Source organism: Scyliorhinus canicula, chromosome 2, assembly GCF_902713615.1.
Source record: "Scyliorhinus canicula chromosome 2, sScyCan1.1, whole genome shotgun sequence".
Lineage (NCBI taxonomy): Eukaryota > Metazoa > Chordata > Chondrichthyes > Carcharhiniformes > Scyliorhinidae > Scyliorhinus > Scyliorhinus canicula.
This window is the reverse complement of record NC_052147.1, coordinates 192,375,460-192,394,867: the sequence shown is the minus strand read 5'-3', so window position 1 is coordinate 192,394,867 and position 19,408 is coordinate 192,375,460. Positions and strand designations below refer to the sequence as shown.

Sequence of the window (19,408 nt, the reverse complement as noted above, 5' to 3'; positions counted from 1 at the left end):
GCGTGATGTCGGCAACATGAGTGGTGGTGTCCAAGTCATTGGGCAGTCTGTGACAGCCAGGGTCTTTGTAGACTGCCTGACTCGCTGGGGACGTGACCCACTACCAGGTGGACCTTGATGAAGCGCTGCGGGATATAGATCATAGAATTTACAGTGCAGAAAGAGGCCCATCGAATCTGCCCCGGCCCTTGGAAAGAGCACCCCCACTTAAGCCTACGCCTCCACCATCTTTCCGTAACCTCACACAAACGTTTTGGACACGAAGGACAATTTAGCATGGCCAATCCACCGAACCTGCACAGCTTTGGAATGTGGAGGAAACTGGAGCACCCAGAGGAAACCCATGCAGACACGGGGAGAACGTGCAGACTCCGCACAAACAGTGACCCAGCCGGGAATCGTACCTGGGTCCCTGGAGCTGTGAAGCAACTGTGCTAACCACTGTGCTACCATGCTGCCCATCATTTCCCGGTCCCAGATAGGAATGGCCGAGGCACCGCATAGCTTGTCCCAGTTGCAGATGGTCATTGCCAAGGCATTGCCTCTCCGTTCCGAAGTCAACCCAGGACTCTGGGCATCGACTGGGAGGAGGGTGCTCTGGGTGACAACCCGGACCCATCCTATCTATAGGCAACGCTAGCCACCAACTCCCCAGGGTGACGACGCAGTCAGCACATGGGACAGGGTGGCCCGGTTGTGCATGGGCTGCCAGTATGTGCACTGAGATCCTATGGCCCAGATCCTCCAGAGGAAGCCTGCCGGGGCATCAAAAGCCATGGGACGTGGTAAGCAGCTGGCTGCCTCTGATGTGCATCCTGGGGATACACCTACGTGGTAGAGCAAGGAAGGCCAAGCATGTTGCCGATCATTCGGAGAGTACTCGGGAGGGTGCGGCTGGGTAGGGGATAAGGAGGGAAGTGTGTGTGGGGGTGGGGGGGGGGGGGGGGGGGGGAAGAGGGTGGGGAGAGTGGGGCGGCACCATTGGGAGAGTGGGGCAGTGGTGTACACTTGCCTGAGACAAATTAAAAACCCTCACACAACCAGTATGATGCCTTTGGCTCTGTGTTCCGCGATGTAGGCCGACCATCAATCCCATGCACCATCGCCCCGAACCGCTAACTCTGCATCCCAAACACCGGTACAGAACGTCACTATGTACCCAGGGCTGGGGCCCATCACCTGGACATTCAGAAGTTGGCTGCTGTGTCCATGGTGCTGCCTCCTGCAGTGTTCCAACACAGTATCCATGTGTCAATGTGTGATTGGGATGCCAGGCAATGAGCCCCACTTGCTACATGGCGCACCTACGCACAAGGATCCACTTAAAATGTGTGAAGTACTCAGTTAACTATGATTGCCAATTCCCTATCAGCAAAGGCCTTCAGCTGCACGGCCAGAGGCCTCCGCAGTCAGTTTGAGTATTGGGTGGTCACTGGGGTTGGCCCTTGAATGGGTACACAGGATCTAGTGGTTGGCATGGAGGACCTGCAAACCGTGGGAGCCCACCCCCTTCCAAGCACTGGGGCTGCAAGCCCAGTGCCCTTGGGCTCTTTGGCTGTGAGCGAAGATGGCTACTCGCCTCTTAGGGTCTCCGCAGCAGCCCATCCGCCAGGTTCACATTTTTCAAAAGCAGTATTGATCAGCGCCAATGTGACCACTTGCTGGGAGACAGCTGGATCGGGGGGGTCGTTGGATATGGGGTCGCTCCCATTAATTGAATGGAAATGGGGCTTTAGTGGTGCTTATTGGTTTCCCGCCACACTACGGTGAGATCCCGATTTCGCCTGTAGGAGCGGGCCAGTTGCATTATACAATGTTTGGCACCTGGCGCGGTTCTCGTTTTTGGCCTCTCCCGCTATTCACCGGCCTCATCGCACTCTTGCTCGAGCACAATGAGTCCACTGAATCGCCCCTGTGTATTTCATAATCGAACAGCCCATCACAATAAAACACTCTTCCATTCTATAATTAACATAATAGGGTATTTGCTAGGAAGTGTAATTGCAAAAATGTGCCATGAGGGAGAGCAAGTATGTGAATGAAGGAATCAGTTCATGGAGTTTCTTAGATATTTTACTGGCTCTTTTACCCCATCATTCAGAAGGCCAAAGAAACCTGCATTCAATATGTTGTTGTTTTGTTACTCCAACTTCCTACCCCTTGGCTATTCCTTGAGAAAATGGTGTTAATATCAGTATATCAAAGAATGGCGCTGAAGCTTGTTAGGAAGATTATACAATTGCCTTTATTTATTCTGTAATTTGGGCATGTGGTGTAGATTAAACCAAACTAAATAATAATAATCTTTATTTATTGTCACAAGTAGGCTTACATTAACACTGCAATGAATTACTGTGATAGCCCAGACACCAGCCATTATGGTGTGCAATAGGCTTGATGGATTATTTAACAATCCCCTGCCTGCCCATTTTGAATGTTCTTCACAAATTGTTTTGACAGTCATGTGCACTCGTTGCCCTCACGAATTTGTGCAACATTATGGGAGAAAGCATGAGGGGAGCAAATGGACAGCGGTACCATGGCAACAACAAGGCACAGCTCTGGATGCCATTCATTTGATTACTCTAGACCACAGTTGCCAGGGCGGTTGCTCACCAGTAAGGTTGACCCTGTGTGACGGGTCCCTGGAAAGTCTCCTTGTGCTGCAAGGGTCCCCTTGCCCCAGTTTGAAAACCACGGTGTTAATATTCATGATAAATTTGGATGATGGGCATTTAGTTTTCTACAGTTCTTCTAACTCCTAGGACATTTGCTTTTATGTGATCGAATCTTTTGAAAGGTCACTGCAAATCTTTCTTACCCTAATAATTCCTCAAAGATAATTTAATGTGAGTTGTTGAAGCTTTGCCTAGAGGAAGGGTGGTATAGCTACCGTTATTACAGGTTTTGATCTTTTTTCCCATTTCGCCACGTATATCTTGCTTATGATTCTAAATCTCAAACATAAAAACACTTTGGCCTAGATTTTCATAGAATTCTGGAAAACCCACAGCTTATCCAAAATGGTGCTGGCTCATGGCTTATCCAAAAACCTACATCTAGAAGTCCCACCCCCGTTTCTGCCAGATCCTATTTTTATCAATAAGGGAATGAAGCTGGGAAGCCTGATCTCAGCAGGACTATTTGAACTCATTGCTGAGTCGAAAAAGACCGAGCTTTCACTGGAACAAGGGCCTCATTCCACTGTGTGTGTAATTCTTTTTTAGGAAGAGACAGGAATGCTCATATAGGGTGACTATGGTCTGAGGAACTGTTGAGCTGTCAAGTTATTTAAATGGCCAACCCTTTAAATTGGGTGGTGGGGAAGGGGTGGAAGCAGCCCGCCTGTGCCTGTGAATTGCAAAAAATCAGTGCTTGCTGTTTTACTGAATAATGCTATTATTATTACTGCTTGACTGCTTTCATGACCTGTCATTATCACATGGGGAGAATGTAAATTCACAATTTGATTCACAGCTCAAAGGGGCTATCAAAGGATTAGCTATCTTCCATGTCACATTATGAATACACATGTTTATTTTATATGGGATTAAGTACTTGAGGGTGTTTGCATGTATTGAATGGGCTTTTATGAATGGGTGTTTTTTATTCCTATAGTGCAGCCTGCAATAGATATGTAAAATTTCATTTTATGTCAGATGGCGCAAGTTGAATACTGGGTGATTTGATTTGGAGGGTGTATGGCCAAAGGGTTGTATGTGGTGAGCATGAGTTGGCACTAATTTGGCATTGGGCCGGTAGTGGACCATGGGGATGGGTGGGCAATGGTTTGTCATGGAGGTTATAAGGGGCCTTTGGTGGAGGTTGGATTTTGTGTTGACCTGAATTTGCAAAGCGGGGAGTAGATGTGAGACGTGATTGGGTGTAGGGGATGGAGGGCAGACGATTTAACAACACAGCCGTAACAAAGTCTCAAAGAACTGAGGTGGGCCTATGAACCAGCCTCCCATGGAATCTGCCTACCCCACTGGCTACCTCCGATTTGCACCCAGGCCTGGGGAGCTCCACTCCATCCCCCCCCCCCCCCCCCCGAATGAAGATCCTGACTTCAAATCTCTTGCTCGGATGAGAGCCCTGCGCAAGATTGCAAGTATAAATATGCAGAGTCCTCTCCCAGAAACAATATTGTGTATGCATTTCAATTTACTTGCAGAGGAGTGTGAAGGTATGCAGGACCTGGTGCTCTGAGGAACCTGTTTCGCTCCTGCCACCTCGACCCACTTCCCCACTGCATTTTAGCACCTGATTTGTCGCAGCACTGGTGGTTTGCAGTCGTTTGATTTGATCCTTTTGAATAAAGCTCGTGAAGATGTTTGTGTGTGTGTGTGCCTGAATATGTTTGTGTCTGAATACACATTTACGTAGACACTTAAATCCAGCAAAATTATATTTCTCAAGGGAAATTCTAAATTGCTCCACAGGACTCCATTACGCCCTGATCTGAATGAAAACATTTTCCTGTCAGATACAGTTAAATGGAATATCTTCATAGGATAACAGCAGCTACTGAAGATGTTATTTCTGACTTAAAATTGCAACTAGAAATGTCAAAATATAAAACTGCTTTGTTTGGGAATATGTCAAGGTTGTAGTGAGCTCTTGAGAGTTGGATGGTTCTCAGCCAGGAACTCCTTATTGTATCTTGGCTTTATATTGACAAATAGAGCACAACATGTTTTTTCCAGTTGACAAATATTTTTGCTGCTGCATCACCTAGAATATATAATGGAAAACAGGAAATAGGAAAACATGTTGCCACTTGTTCTTTCAAAATTCGTTTCTCAAAAAAGATATTTTTAATTCTGAAATTGAGGTGAACTTGTAGGTTTCTTAACGGATGGTTAATGGGGATTGCATGTGATGAACTGGGTGTTTGTTTTATTCTTGGTTTGCATTGAAGATTGGGGCAAGGCCAGAATCTGCTAAATAGTGTTTATTTCATCTTTTAGCTTCAATTGATATATTAGAAGATCATTGAATACAGTTAACCATACACAACCTCTGCATTCTGTTCAGTTTATAGAATTTGTGATAACTTAGAAGTACGAAGAGCACATTAGTAACCTTCTTGCCTCTTCTGGCAGTTTATCCTTCCCACAATCCATGTAGCTATCGTCTTGTAGAATTTACTGAATTACAGTTCACGTTCTATGTTTATTGTGCTCTCTTGGCTTTCAAATATTGTGACATTTTCACCAATGCGTTGAAAGTTTGATCATTGTGATATAATCTAAAATGTTGCCATTATCTTGAACGCAGAGTAAAAAAATATCCATTTTGACCGATCAGTTTGGATGTATAGAGAACTTGGACCTAAATCTACTGTCTTTTGTGGTTTGTGCATTTTGTGAAATTTGTTACACAGCAGTTTATCAACAATTAATAAGGAGGTTGGAGCCTCTGTGAAGTTAATCATTTAAAGGATAATCTTTCAGTGCTAGAGGTGTATTTATGCAGACATGATTATTTCCCTTTCTTCTCTATCTCTAAACATATACATATAATGTAACCTGATAAAGATCAAACATTTTAGAGCCTGGTCCTTGTTTTTGAAATAATTAGTTTGAAATTAGCTTTGTTTCGTTAGGAAAATGTTCAGAAGGAACTTGTATTTCTGAAATGCATTAGCATGTTTTCAGAATTAAATGCCAAATTTCGTAACGACCAGTGAATTACTTCTGAAGTGAAGTTGCTCTTATTACATGGACAAACATGGCCTGCAATGAGTGCAAAGCAAGATGCCAGAAACAAAATGATTAAAATTTGGTACTGTTGGTTAAGTTTGTTTTATTTCATCAGAATATTTATAATTACACAAAATTGTTTCAGTGGAATAGGAGCTATAATTTAAATTTTAAAACGGAAAAAGTGGTTATATTTAAAACAATGTGAATTAATATATATGGAAGTGACTTCTCTGCCTCACCGCCGCGTGTTCCTCGACGGCGCGCCGTCGCTGGCAGTGGGATTCTCCGTTCCCGCTGCCGGCCAGTAGGATTTCCCATTGTAGCCACCCCATGCTGCTGGGAAACTAACAGACGGAGAGGCACTGCCAGTGAAATGGAGAATCCTGCCGGCGGAGAATTCACGCCTATATTTTTCCACATCTCAAAGTATAGCGTGTGCAAAGAAGGAGAGCTTGATGTAATGGTATTACTGTTTAATCCTTTTAAGTGTAAAGAAAACATTATACTTGCATCATATTGAACAGGTATTGTGGTCGTCCATGAAAACCTGCTTTGCCTATTATCACAAGGAGGAAGGGATACGCAAATGTTTTGGAACACAATTTGTGTCATCACAATGGCTTGTCAAACATTTTTTTAAAAGTTTTCCCCCCAAGACAATTTGACCAGGTGTCTCACATCCAGTGGGCAGAAATTAGCAATGAACTACATTATTTAAATATATCTGTTGAGCCTTAAAGGCATGCTTCTGTGCTGTAAGATTCTACGTAACTGAAGATATTTTACTTTGAGAAATGCTGCATTTATTCTCTGGTGGCACAGTGGTTAGCGTTGCTGCCTCACATTGCCAGGGACCCGGGTTCGATTCCGGCCTTGGGTGACTGCCTGTGTGGAGTTTGCACTTCCTCTCTGTGTCTGTGTGGGTTTCCTCTGGGTGCTCACAGCCCTAAGATGTGTAAGTTAGGTGGATTGGCCATGCTAGATTGCCCCTTGGTGTCCAGAAATGTGCAGGTTAGGTGAGATTACAGGGATAGGGGAGAGGGTGGGCATGGGGTTGGTGCAGGCTCGATGGGCTGAATGGCCTCCTTCAACGCTGTTGGGATTCTGTGGTTCTATGTAAGATTGAACATGTATCCTTAATTTTGAATTCTGTGTAATTTTGGGACAGCTGCTGAATGTTCTTCTATGAGTGGGTAAACATATTTCAAAATATTTTCCAACACAGATGTGATTTCTCTCAGCGCAGTTATTTCTTGGTAACTGGGATCTGGTAAGCTGTGCTTTATCTGGCTGGAAAGGTATAGGCAAATTGACATACACCCAATCAACTATATTTGTACAAAGCTTTACTTCTGACAAATTGGCCGAATAATTCAGAAATGGTTCATATTAATCTTTGACGTATTATGCAATTTACAGGTTACGCAATAGATTTCACTCTATCACTTGCTTTAAAAGCAACGTAAATTAATCCTGGTAATTAAGTGCCACTTACTTTAAGATTCTAATTTCAGCTTGCTACTTCTGCCAGGAGATCTGCTGTCATGGTATCTCAAGCTTGTTTATCTTGTGACATCTTCACACATCCACTGTGGCTCGTCTGCAATCATTCTGTGGCGTCCATCCTCCAACTACACCCAAGTCCATCCTTTTTCTGTTTGCCTCCACTTGGTCCCTTAAAGGGAGTTTTGCAGCTTTTTAGCTCTTATCAAATAACTAAAACACTGACATTTTCTTTCCTGCATGTCAATTTTAAGAATTATTTTTGCTCTTGCAATTTCAAGCACTCTTCATTTGTCTTGCAGTCTGTTAATGGATTTTTATACCTGCATCTTAGCATACACATTTCAAAGGCCTCTATTTTCTTTCACAGATCTCTATTATTGTCCAGGTTTTGGGGGCGTACCGTAAAGTGGGTAGAATGTAACATCTCATGAGTTTTCTTTCCTTGTTACAAGCTTGAGTATTCTTTTTGTTAACACATTCTTCATCTTCAAAATTACTGGTTACCTCTATCCTTCCAATTTTCGGCATTGCATTCTACCATCTTCAGTTATCATTTGCCATAAATAGACAAACTTGTCTACTTGTGCCACTGTGACACCATCCAATTCAATCTTCACTTTAGTTAATCCAATATGTTCTTTCTAATGTTGTTTTGGCATTCACACTCAATCCATATTCTAAACTTCAGGACTGTACTTGATCCATGATATATCTGAATGTGCAGAACTGTGACTTTAGCTTGAAATTTCAACCTTGAGACAGGTAGTGGGATTCTGGAAAATTCTTGGTTTGGCCCACCAGCCTTTGGAAAATGTGCCCACGAAGGCAGGATCTTCAATGTTGGGGACTGTGCAGGCTGAAAAAGTTTGGAGGCAGCCACAGGGCCAGAAATGGGTGGGTGGAAGGGAATTACTTGGCAGAAGAGGCATGTCGGACCATTGGTGATGGGTGAAGGGCATGAAGTGGCATGGATGTGTCATGGGGGGTGTTTGGGGGCAGGTTCATGGTTGCCCAGGCTGTCAGACAAGCATAGACTACAAGGCTTGGTTGAGACCTAGATATCCAGTACCTGCACCCAGGGAATACATTGACAGCTCAAGCTGTCTGATCTCTGCTGTCAATTTCACAACGTTTATTTGCACAAGATTAATTGGTTTCAACAGTGAATGGCTTTTGATCTGGATACTTTAAAGGATCTGGTGATTGATGCTTTTAGTGCCATCTAAGTGAAATAAATGGCATTTTTCACAAAGTGGATTATTATTTTTAAAGCTTTTTTTTTCCACAATAGCGTTCATTGACTTACTATATACTGTATAAAACCAGTGGCATGTATGTGTCAGAGCAAGGTATTGGGGGAATGAGGGGCTATAGAGAATGGATGGAAGGGCATAGCTTAGCATAGGAAGCATGAGGGGCCTTGGAGTGTGGGTGGGTGGCATATAGCTTGGAGTGGCAGACATGAGGTGGACCCGTTAAAAGATCCTCTCGACAAGGTTATGCAGGAAGCGGAGGAGGCGTCAGTAAAGGAGCTGAAAGCTAAGTGGGAGGGGGAACTGGGGGAACAGATCGAAGACGGGACATGGGCTGATGCCCTGGAGAGGGTTAATTCTTCTTCCTCGTGTGCGCGGCTTAGCCTCATCCAATTCAAGGTGCTGCATAGGGCCCACATGACTAGGACGAGGATGAGTAGATTCTTTGGAGGTGAAGACAGGTGTGTCAGGTGCTCGGGGAGTCCAGCGAACCATGCCCATATGTTCTGGGCATGCCCGGCACTGGAGGAGTTCTGGAAGGGGGTGGCGAGGACGGTGTCGAGGGTGGTGGGATCCAGGGTCACGCCAGGATGGGAACTCGCGATTTTTGGGGTTGGGGTGGAGCAGGGAGTGCAGGAGGCGAAAGAGGCCAGTGTACTGGCCTTTGCGTCCCTAGTAGCCCGGCGAAGGATCTTGCTACAATGGAAGGATGCGAGGCCCCCAAGCGTGGAGACCTGGATCAATTACATGGCGGGTTTCATTAAGCTAGAGAAGGTCAAATTCGCCCTGAGAGGGTCGGTACAAGGGTTCTTTAGGCGGTGGCAACCTTTCCTTGACTTTCTGGCTCAACGATAGGGTACGGGGACAGTAGCAGCAGCAACCGGGGGGTGGGGGGGGGAGAGGGAAAGGGGGGAGAGGGAGAGGGAGAGGGAAAGGGGGGGGAGGGAGAGGGAAAGGGGGAGAGGGAAAGGGGGGGGAGAGGGAGAGGGAAAGGGGGGGGAAGAGAGGGAAGCGGGGGAGAGGGAAGGGGGAGAGGGAAGGGGGAAGAGGGAAAGGGGGGGAGAGGGAGAGGGAAAGGGGGGGAGGGGAGAGGGAAAGGGGGGAGAGGGGAAGGGGGAGAGGAAAGGGGGGAGGGAGGAAAGGGGGAAGAGGGGGGAGGGAAAGGGGGGAGGATGGAAAGGGGGGAGGGGGGGAAAGGGGGAGGGAGGGAAAGGGGGGAGGATGGAAAGGGGGGAGGGGGGGAAAGGGGGAGGGAGGGAAAGAGGGGGGGAAAGGGGGGGAGGGAAAGGGAGGTAGGGAGGGAAAGGAGGAGGGGGGGAGAGGGAAAGGGGGAGGGAAAGGGGGGTGAGGGGGAGGAGGGAAAGGGGAGGGAGGGGGAGGGAAAGGGGAGGGAAGGGGGGGGCGATGACTGTTTGTTTATTTAATTTTAATTTATTTTTAAGTTCTTTTGTTCTTTGGGATTGGGGGGGTGGGGGGATGTGATACATGCGTCGATACGGTCTGGGGGGTGTTACAGTTATTATGGGTTATTTTGTTGCATTTCATTGTTTGTTGTCATGTTTTATATTTTCTGTAAAAAATTCCAATAAAAATTATTTTAAAAAAAAGAAAAAGATCCTCTCAAGCAGACTGTGGTTCATGAGTCCTGAGGAGCCATGAGCCACGACATTTTAAAATTCTGACTTGACTCCATGAGGTATAAACTATGCCCATCTCTCCAGTGGAGCTGACCAGGTGGGGTGTGCTGGTTGCAGGTTTTTGACAAGAACCAGCACTCTCCCTTTTAAAAAAAAAGCACTCCTGAAACTTAGACAGAACGGGAATGAGGTCAGGAATCCCGGAATTGGGACCTGCCTGCCATTTCTAAAGGGCTCTACAGTCATCTCAACTCCGGGTAAATCAAACCCATTATGAGTGTGCTTGTCACAGGATTGAGCTGCAATTAAAACTTGGATTTGGCTACTGCAAACTGTAAGTACTCAAAATTAATGTAACATCTTGGAAGAAATGTTGTAATTTGGGGGCTTTAGGCTCTCACACAGTCATTAATTTTGTTGATCAAGTAGACATGGCCATGAGTTAGGAAATATTACCGCTGCGGTCAACTTTAAGTAAAGAAGGAAAGTCTGAAACAGTACTAAAAGTGTTACTGAAAACCATCCAATTAATCAGATTAAGCATGTTCAGTTCCACTGACTCCAGTCTAACAGGGTGACCCTTCAGCCTATGATTAACCAAGTGGACCCATTGCTCTGTTATGAGTGGATCAATGGATCGTTCTGTCTGACTTGTTTGGCTGGATGTTGCCCATGGTAGAGTTTAGTGGGTTTAGCTGATGTGGTATTCTTCCTGTGCAAATGTGATGTGCTGTACAATTATTGTAACTAATCTGTTCTTTGCTTGCTGTTTCACTTGGAGCATGTTGCTAAGTGATAAATAGTGGCCATCTTTGTGATAATGTGTTACAATCAAGAGAACAGTAGGACAAGGATCCCATTAACTGAGATGAAAATGACCACATTGTTCAAAGGTTTTACAAAGTAACTGCTATTCTCAAGGTTTTTGATGATTCTGCTGTTTGATTAGTTGACATTGCTGTTACATATTTTCCGCTGAGCAGATGGCTACAGATAAGCTGATTATTTTGTCCAAAAAACGATAAATGGGAAGAGATCTTAGAAAATATTATCCATTGTCCTGTAACCATCTGCTCAAAAGAAGCTTGCAAGGATTTTCAACGGTAGGGGCTCTGGTATGTGGCGAATATTTAAAGTTCTAAGTAGTACAGTTCAGTTAGTAGTTTTATTGTAATGTGACTAAGTGATTTTAGCAACATAAGTACAATTGGCCTCCGCATCTCCCTGCATGGAGCAAGCAGTGTTGATGAGGGTTCTTACTTTTATTTGTTGTTCAGTGAAGCCTATTGGAAGGTTGTTTGTGTGACCTTCTAGAGAACATGGGATTGGATTTGGCAGGGACATCTTAATGGTAAAATAATTATGTGCTCATTTTCTGTGCTTGAATGTGAAATATGCTTATTTAGGCAAACTATCGGTAGCACTGTTGCTTCACAGCTGCAGGTCCCAGATTGGATTCCCGGCTTGGGTCACTGTTTGTGCGGAGTCTGTGTGGGTTTCCCCTGGGTGCTCCAGTTTCCTCCCACAAGTCCTGAAAAACGTGCTGTTAGGTAATTTGGACATTCTGAATTCCCCCTTCGTGTACCCATACAGGCGTCGGAATGTGGTGACGAGGGGCTTTTCACAGTAACTTAATTGCAGTGTTAATGTAAGCCTACTGGTGACAATAAAGATTATTATTATTTTTAAAAAGTTGTAGGTGTTGGTGTGAAACCACTGCATTCTGGTTATTGTTATTTCAACAATACGCCAAATATTGTGTGGAATTACAACTCCTGATCTTTCTACTTGGTAACAAAGTTGAATTTAAAATGGGAGGGGAAAAAGCAGCAGGAGGTCATTTGACTCTTATTAGGTTCTTGATTAATAAGGGGATCAGGGGTTATGGGGAGAAGGCAGGAGAACTTGGGGATGAGAAAATATCAGCCATGAATGAATGGCGGAGCAGACTCGATGGGCCAAGTGGCCTAATTCTGCTCCTATGACTTATAGTCTTATGGTCTTGTCCATTGGGAAAAGAGGGCTAAAGGGAAGGGAGTAGGCCTGAAAAGCTGGTTTACTTATTCAGTCATGATGGTGATGAAGAGCCATATACTACATTCGCCCATGCCAGGTTAAACAGGCAAGGGAGTCGTTTTATGAAGAGGGGGACTAGATGGGGGAGAAAAAAGAAAATTTTGGAAGATTGAATATACAATTCTGAATGAGCAAATATTCCATCACAAGTTATGAATGTTTTTTACATATCTTGTCCTGTAGTTTATTCTGTAGTGACCTGGAAGCATTAACATATCAGAATAAGTACAAGTGTGAAATAAGACAACCTGTTCAGCTTGTTAAATTTAGTTGTTCCATTGTTCCAAAGACTGTGTTCTTTATCCAGTGTGTATAATCTCTTGAGGAATGCAACCACACGCAGGTAAAATGTTCAAATGGTGAATCTCAGCACAACACTTCAACTTCTTAAAAGCCAGGTGAGAATTCCAGGAATAGAATCCAATATATTTCAATTACCAATTAATTAGATTTTACAGATGCCATTTCCATGGATGCAGTTAGGTTTTTTAATCTCGAGCTTTCGGAGCGCAGCTCCTTCCTCAGGTGAATGGAGAGGTATGTTCCAGAAACATTTATATAGACAAAGTCAGAGATGCTGGACAATGCTTGGAATGCGAGCATTTGCAGGTAATCAAATCATTACAGATCCAGGGAGAGGGATAATCACAGGTAAAAGAGGTGTGAATTGTCTCAAGCCAGAACAGTTGGTAGGATTTTGCAAGTCCAGGCCAGATGGTGGGGGGTGGATGTAATGCGACATGAATCGCATTACATCAATACCCTTAAGAAGCTAGATATCCCAACCTTCGCACGCTATTAAATGTGTCTTTACCTGTGGGTTACACAAGATTAAACAATTTGTTTCAACTTATCAGATGCCCTTGAGATACCCAATCTACTTGATTAGCCTTGTTGACAACAGCTTTATGCTTACTGGATACTTTCCACCATCGCCATTGGACATGCCTTTCACTCTGCGTACTGCATATGTTTCACCAGTTCTGTTTGTGTCCATTACCTTTAACTGCATTGAAATCCATAGAGCTATTCAAAGTCAAAGTATTTTGAAGTGTTAGTGTCCCTCTCTGTTGCGTCATTGCAAATGGATTGCCTCTGAAGAAAACATGAGCTGAACAACGACGGATGGCTGGTGCTGGTTGCAGGTATCTCTCGGATGGTTTGTTTGGGAAAGCAGTACGAGTTTGTGCATTTGGAATATTTCACAAGAACCAGCACTTGGTGCCGAAGTATTGATTATTAGTAGTAGTATGGTGTGTTAAGGTCATACCTGCATTAATTCATTTTGAATAGTTTGCAAATTTCAAATGTAACTGGTCTTACAATTTACTTTTAAAAGAAAATACTATGTATTTGGCTCACTCAGGCTGGGAGCATTAGCTGTGTCGACTCATTTAGCAGTAGATGGAGTCCCGTTGAACACCTTGTTTATGTTGTGTATTATTTGGAAATGAGGGGATTGACATTCAAAGTGAAAGATTATTTTAAAAACATTTAATCCTATTTCTGTGGAGTCAAAATATTTAACTAACATGATGCATGAATCTTGGAAATTATCAACAGTTATGACGGAAACATGAACGCAGTGCTTTTCAGTCCACTTGACAGGATGTGAAAATCTTCAAGGTTTCTCTTGAATGTAGGAACTGGAGTCGTGCAAACCAGTGGATGCCTTAAAATCAAAATGACTTATTGCCAAAAATTGCACAATAGGATTTATATTTTTAATCTCAGGAAATAGTTCCAAATTCAACATTGAACCTGTGGAGCTGGGAATTAATCTAATTGAGTTGTTTTATAATGCATATCGATCCTCCTGGTAATCCTGCTGTGAGCAGAAAGGAACTACAGAATTGTCTAGTTTACAGCACTGACTGTGCCGGACCGTCGTCACCCATTGACAATCTCTTGCTCAAAACACATTAAAGATTTCTGGTGAATGGAAAACCTATGTTTAATATTTCATTTTGAATATTGTTCTATGGTTCATAAAGTCAGCTCTGTAAATTGTCACCACTGTAACTCGAGGCTTCAGGCCATTTAATATTTGGTGCATTTGTGGGTTGGTCATTCAGGCCACCAGTCCTAATGAGTTCCTATAATTTTCCAGTTTGCTTCCACATGTGCTGTGCTGAGCCCTGCTACCAGTTGTGTCAGATGAAAGCAGCAAAATTTTACAGCGTGTCACGATGAGATGGCAGTGTTACCAATTAATAAAATGTTACTGAAGGCCTCTAGCTATTATTAAGTTTGATGCAGTTGAAACTCTGCATGGTGGGATGGCTACTCTCCAGTGAAACAGGTCCTTATATCAACTGAACTGTGGAAACTCTCAATGTACTGATGCTGCCCCTTTAACTGATCACGTTTGTTCCATATATATTGGAAATGCATCTTATTATATAGTTCTGCATTTATTGTAATCCTAGCTGGAATATTGGATGCAGCATTGATGAAACTTCGTGCAATTCCATATAAGAATATACTGCAGACTGCTGGTCCACAGCCAGTAGCAATGGAGATAGCAATAAGCTTGCATCACTTTTTGTTGTTTTTGAGAGGGGGATAATTTACATCTATTGGAAGAATGACAACTGCAAAAACAGACACACATTGGATTATTATTTCAGATTATAATCTGAAACTAATTTCATCTTTGAAAAATCAGCGACACAGTGGTTAGCACTGTTGCTTCACAGAACCAGGGTCCGAGGTTCGATTTTCGGCTTTGGTCACTGTCTCTGTGGAGTCTTCACATTCTCCCCGTGTCTGCATGGATTTCGTGTGGATGCTCCAGATTCCTCCCACAAGTCGAAGGATGTGCTGTTAGTAATTTGGACATTCTATATTCTCAGTCAGTATACCTGAACAGGCGCTAGAGTGTGGTGACTAGGGGATTTTCACAGTAACTTAATGCACTGTTAATGTAAGTCTACTTGTGACAATAATAAAGATTATTTTATTATTAAATATATATAATATTTAGCTTCATATTTATTTTTTTGCTGCTAGAATGAAAGATGTGCCTTTGTAATAATCTTAAATCCAAAGCAGGGTCTTTTGAGTATTATGTTTGAAGCAATAACACTGGCTATCTTTTGGTTATCCCTGTTCCTTTACATATACGCTGCGTGCCCCTTATTTTATCAAGTATTTTGTATCCCTTTGATCCAATTATGGGTGTTTGCTCTTGTGTATGATCAGGGCTTGTGGTATTGGAGTCTCTCCTTGAATGGTGCATAACTGGCTAGCTGACCTCAATCAAAAGTATGGTTTGCACTCAAAGTTATCTGGAAACTCTTTTCCTTAAAATACTTGGTGGATGTTGTGCAACCAAATTCAGAAATAAAAATTGTCTATTAGTGTTTCTTCTCTATCTGTTAATTAAACTTGCTATCGATTTTCACTCTTAGTACTTTGGTAAATGGGGGTAAATTCCATAGCACCTCAGAGGAACACAGAACCAAACAAAACGTTATTTCCGTGTTGACAGCCCTATGTACAAAGTAAAGCCTCTTGCTGTGGCCTCAACTTTGTTGCAACATATCCTAAGCTGATGACAATCCTTGCAAAAGTTATTTTTGTATCTACATCAATTCTTGTATAAGTGCGTCTTGATATGTGCTCGAGTAACAATCCAATCAGTGCTCGCCACCTGTATGTACGTCAATGTATGCTTAATTAACATGCTGCTTCGTTGAGACTGAGGCATTGTCTTGGAAATGGATTCACAGGGAAACTAAGGATAGCGTGTGATTAAAAGAAGAAGTTTATAATTTTACAATTTATAAGTTTAGAAACCAGCCAACGGCTAGCAAAACGATGGTAAGTTACAAGAAAACAGAATATGAATTAATTAGCCAGGAATAAGACAGCAGATTGCAAGAGCTGTTTACAAGTATTAAAAGAACGAGAGTAGCTAAAGTAAGCATAAATCCTTAGACACGGAGATGAGAGAAATTGTCATGGCAAATGAGGAAGTAAAGCAAGCAGTTGGAAATGTAAGTAGAACATTGGCCTTTATTAGAAGGGGATCGGAATACAAGTATTACAGCCGGTGGGGGTGTTAATTTAAACAGCACTAATTTCTCGTTCCACTAGCTTTTTCTGTGATGCTACTAGTTAGGTGGTAAAATGGCAGATCACGTTTGCAGTATAGCAAGGCAATATAACTGGTTCCTCAAGTTAGAGGTCCATATCACACGACTCTTGCCTCTCTACATTGCCTTTGACAAGGGATATGTATCCCTCGTCTGAGTCCCCAAGATGGTTAAATGCCTCAGCCATTAAGACTTAGGAAGTTTTCAGGACCCTTTGCCTCAGCAGGTGAGTATACTCCAGTTCCCCACCTAAGTTCTGAAATGCATATGACCTTTGTATAGCTCTCTTTGAACTTGATCTGTGCAACCCAGAGGGAGATCGTTAGTATCTCTTCAGCGACAACAAGGTGCAAGTTTCTTCGATATTGCCAGATAGCTGCTTTTGTTTGAAGGTTGCTGACCGATGTAGATTCAGCCATTTTAAAAGGTGTTCGTTCAGTTTTTAAAATTGTAGAAATAACCATGAGGATATTTATATCTATATATTTTTAAATATGCAGCGTGATGATGTCTCAGTCACCGAAGACTTACAACAATTGTGTAGGGGTTTGCAAAGACCATTTGTGGAATATTGTATGCAGTTTTGGCCTCCATAGCTAAGGAAATACATTCCAGCATTGTTGGCAGTACTGCAAAGGTTTACTAGATTGGTTCCTTAGATCAGAGGATTATCCTCTGAAAAGAGACTGAGTAAATTGGACCTATATGTGGGATGCCAGAGCTCCAGGAGAACCAGGGGGCAGAGGTGAGTGCAGTGACCATTACTAAGGAGAAGGTTCTGGGAAACTGAAAGGTCTGAAGGTGGATAAATCACCTGGACCAGATGGACTGCACGAAAAGAGATAGCTCAGGAGATTGTGATGGCATTGGCGGTGATCGTTCAAGAATCACAGGAGGCTGGAAGGGTCCCAGAGGACTGGAAAGTGGATAATGCAACACCACTGTTTAAGAAGGGAGGGAGGCAGAAGATGGGAAATTATAAGCCGGTTAGCCTGACTTTGGTCATTGGTAAGATTTTAGAGTCCATTTTTAAAGATAAGATCGCGGAGTACTTGGAAGTGCATGGTAAAATAGGGCTGGGTCAGCACAGCTTCGTCAAGGAGAGGTCATGTCTGACAAATCTGTTGGAGCTCTTAGAGGAGGTAACAAAGAAGTTTATGATGTGGAGATGCCGGCGTTGGACTGGGGTGAGCACAGCACGAAGTCTTACAACACCAGGTTAAAGTCCAACAGGTTTGTTTCAAATCGAGCTTTCGGAGCACTGCTCCTTCCTCAGTAGGTAACAAAGAAGTTAGACAGATGAGGACCAGTGGATGTGATTTATTTAGATTTCCAGAAGGCCTTTGACAAGGTGCCGCATAGGAGACTGTTAAATTATTTAAGAGCCCATGGTGTTAAGGGTAAGATCTTGCCATGGATAGAGGGTTGGCTGACTGGCAGAAGGCATTAGAGGATTGACTGTCTGGCAGAAGGTAGAGAGTGGGGATAAAGGGGCCTTTTTCAGGATGGCAGCCGGTGACTAGTGGTGTGCCTCAGGGGTCGGTGCTGGGACCACAACTTTTCACAATATACATTAATGAAGAAGGAACTGAAGGCACAGTTGCTAAGTTTGCAGATGATACAAATATCTGTAGAGGGGCAGGTAGTATTGAGGAGGCAGGCGGGTTGCAGAAGAACTTGGACAGGTTAGGAGAGTGGGCAAAGAACTGGCAGATGAAATACAATGTGGAAAAGTGTGAGGTTATGCACTTTGAAAGGAGAAATGGAGGCGTAGACTATTATCTAAATGGCGAGATGCTTAGGAAAGCAGAAGCACAAAGAGTCCTTGTTCACGATGCAAAGAGGAGGTGGGCAAGTTGCAGCAAAAGATCAGCCATGATTGCCTTGAATGATGGTGCAGGCTCAAGACATCATATGGGTTACCTTTTCCATTTTTTTAAATGTTCTAATGTTTTTAAAACAAGTGTGAGCGGGACAGCATGGTGGTACAGTGGTTAGCACTGCTGTCTCACGGAGCCGATGTCCCAGGTTCGATCCTGGCTCTGGGTCACTGTCCGTGTGGAGTTTCCACATTCTCCCCGTGTTTACGTGGGTTTTGCCCCCCCCCCCCACAACCCAAAGATGTGCAGGCTAGATAGATTGGCCACGCTAAATTGCCCCTTAATTGGAAAAAATGAATTGGGTACTCTAAATTTAAATTTTTTTTAAAAAATGATTCTTAAACATTCTTACCAACCAGGTCACAAGCCTGCTGTGAGTTCTGGGTATTATTTGAACTGAAAGACAACCAAGTAAAAGTGTCTAGCTCAGTCTTCCATTTTGGAAGGTTTGCATCTTCCAGTTAGGATTTGCTTTAGCAGATTTTGTAGACTATTAATGTTGAGCAGGCTACTGTGGTTTCTGTCAATAATTCATGCCTTGAGCAATTTTATTAATTTGCTTTTTGACCTTGTACAGTATAACATTGGTGTTAGAGCCAGGTAAATAATTTGCAGATTTTTTTTTCCTTAAACACAAAGGCCTCTTAGGAAAAAACCTTTTGACTTTAAAAAAAAAAAAAATTGAACACTGTTCAGAGACGTGACATATTTGATTAAGAAGTTGCTAGCGATCCACATGGCTGATATTGGCCAGAGGCTTAATTTCTAAACCACACTGTTGAAATGGCAGTGGTTAACGTCTTTTCATTCCAGGATGGAAGGAAAGAAGAAAAAAGACTTGCATTTCTCCAGCACTTTTCATGACCAAAAGATGTCTTGCAACAATGACTTACTTTTGAAGTGTCATCATTGTTGTAATGCAATCTCAAAGTAAGATTTTTCTCCCCTGCCTGAATTGTATTTTCTTTTTGTAATGAGGAGAATATGGTCACTTTTTTTGTTTAAACTGCAATATGAAGATAATTGATTAATTGATGCTCTTGATTTTTGATATTAATAAAATAGGCATTCGATCTAACTTTTTGAAAATACGTGGTAGATTCTTTGGAAAGGTGGGTGGATTTCTTTTCTTGAACAAAAATGTACATGATTTCCCTGGATTGGCCCAAAGATATGTGTTTCTATATATATTATTTTACTGTTGCTGCTAATATTTTTGTCAAAAAAAATGATTACACTGGTGCATTC

The 19,408-nt window shown here is 43.0% G+C and overlaps 1 protein-coding gene across 8 annotated transcripts in view; it reads left to right on the top strand.

The window, feature by feature from the left end:
* The window catches only part of itprid2 (ITPR interacting domain containing 2), a 210,425-nt gene that overhangs the window by 73,354 nt on the left and 117,663 nt on the right, over positions 1–19,408 (top strand). The window contains exon 1 of one of the 8 annotated variants that reach the window (XM_038789245.1): positions 11,167–11,219. The exons of 2 other annotated variants lie outside the window; for them this stretch is intronic. The gene's annotated coding sequence lies outside the window, so the exon portion shown is untranslated. Of the gene's footprint in view, positions 1–11,166; positions 11,220–12,840; positions 13,326–15,983; positions 16,006–19,249; positions 19,273–19,408 lie in introns of those variants that run through there. 5 more of the 8 variants (XM_038789248.1, XM_038789251.1, XM_038789244.1 and 2 more) reach the window with 5 other exon arrangements.